The sequence below is a fragment of the Urocitellus parryii genome, chromosome 4 (assembly GCF_045843805.1).
Source record: "Urocitellus parryii isolate mUroPar1 chromosome 4, mUroPar1.hap1, whole genome shotgun sequence".
Taxonomy (NCBI): Eukaryota; Metazoa; Chordata; class Mammalia; order Rodentia; family Sciuridae; genus Urocitellus; species Urocitellus parryii.
The window spans coordinates 32,564,759-32,566,762 of NC_135534.1; the positions used below are offsets into that span (position 1 = coordinate 32,564,759).

Sequence of the window (2,004 nt, forward strand, 5' to 3'; positions counted from 1 at the left end):
AGGAAAACTAGACTTCCACAACCAAGGATGTTATAGAGTACATACAATTCTGACAGCAGTGATCCAGTAGTGGTCTTCTTCAGGAAACAATTCTAAAAAATATAGGAATAGAAGTAATTTAAAATATTCAAGACATTAAATGCAATACTGTGGCTCCAAACTGCCATTTAATATGCTTTGTATTGTAGGATATAAAACCAACACCACCCACAGAATGTTGAGTTGACATCCAAGACAGTCCAACTCCCATAATTCAATATCCCACTATTTTCTAGTTATACCCCACAATAACCAGCAAATTATTTCATTTAAAAAATGGGATGAAGTGGGATTCCCTTTTTTAAAAAAAATGTTTCTAGAGCTACTAAAAAACTTGCATTTACAAAATAGTTGATAAAAATATTCCTCTGGATTGTACAAAAAGGGAGACAGGACCACTGATGAGACATGGTGTGTGATTAATCAGACTTGGCTTCTTTCTCTTCTGCTTCATCAGAGGCTGGACTCCCTCGTTTTTCGTTTCTCAGTTTTCTGCAGGTAAATCTTGAGTTTCTTGGTTAGCTACTTAAGCTGTTTTCCCTTTGCTTCCTTTTTGAATTTTTTTTTGTCTGACAATTTATCCTTGCCCGCCGCCTTCCAGGGCTAGGCGTCCGCCATGCAGAAGCAGACTTAGCTAACAGGTTGCCGACCTCCGTTTGGGCTCCTTCTTCGCTGCAGAGCTGACCTTCCTCTTGAGCATTCTGGCGACGCGCTGGACAAACACGGGAGCCATCCGAAGCTGCGCTGCCTGGCGGCTGCCACAGCACCCATCGCCAAGCTGCTGAGACCCACAGAGGAGGCGATGGGAGAACCGCCCCAGCCCTATTTTGTATTTTATTTAGAGACAAAGTCTCACTGAATTGCTTAGGACCTCTCTATATTGCTGAGGCTGGTTTTGAACTCATGATCCTCCTGCTTCAGCCTCCCAAACTTTTGGGTTTACAGGTATGCACCACTGCGCCAGGCTTGACCCTCTTTTGATGTTATCTTTTCATTTTAATTCAGTTGAAAATATTTTCTATTTTTATTATTTTCTTCTTTGACCTGTGGTTGATTTATTTAACTTACTAATATTTGAGAATTTCCAGATATTTTATGATAGTTTTTTGTTTTTTCCTTTTTTTAAAAATTTATTTCTTACATACATGACAATAGTGGAGTGCATTACATTCATGATTATCCATTCACAGCTCAATTTTTTGTAACTCTGTATATAAAGTATGTTCATGCCAAATTATGCCATTATACATGAGCTCTCTTATTTTTTTGCATACAATTCTTAATACACCTTTTTACCACCATTTATCATATCTCTATTTGTATATAAGGTATGTTGACACCAAATTCACATCTTCATCCATGTATTTTGTATAATGATGACCCTCTCCTTCCACCATCCTAGCTATTCCCCTTCTCCCTCCCATTCCTTCCCACCCCATTCCCTATCTAGAGGTAATTTTTCTCCCATTATTTTATGATAGTTTTTAAAATTTTTTGAAGTTGTAGATGGACAGCATGACTTTATTTATTTATTTATTTATTTATTTATCTTTATATGGCTTTGAGGATCGAACCCAGTGCCTCAGCATGCTAGGCAAAAGATCTGCTGCTGAGATACAGCCCCTATGATATTGTTTTATAATTTAATTTCAGCATGGTCAGAGAATGAACATACTTTATATGATTGAGTCCATTAATATTCATTGAATTTTTGTTCAAGGAATTTGTTCCTTTTGTTCAAGGAATTTTGTTTCATGTCCCAGAATAATTGTTGGTAAAGCATTGTGTGCACTTGACAAGAAGGATGTTGGGCATGGTGTTCTATAAATACCAATTAAGCCAGGTGTAGTGGCACACACCTGTAATCCCAGCAACTTGGGAGGCTGAGGCAGGAGTTCCAAGCTAGCTTCAGCAATGTAGTGAGGCCTACACAACTTAAAAGAGACCTTGTCTCAAAAGAAAACA

The 2,004-nt window shown here is 38.0% G+C and overlaps 1 pseudogene; it reads right to left on the bottom strand.

Moving 5' to 3' along the window:
* Positions 1-458: 458 nt before the first annotated feature.
* On the bottom strand, positions 459-739 carry LOC113193577 (non-histone chromosomal protein HMG-14 pseudogene; annotated as a pseudogene).
* Positions 740-2,004: the final 1,265 nt, after the last annotated feature.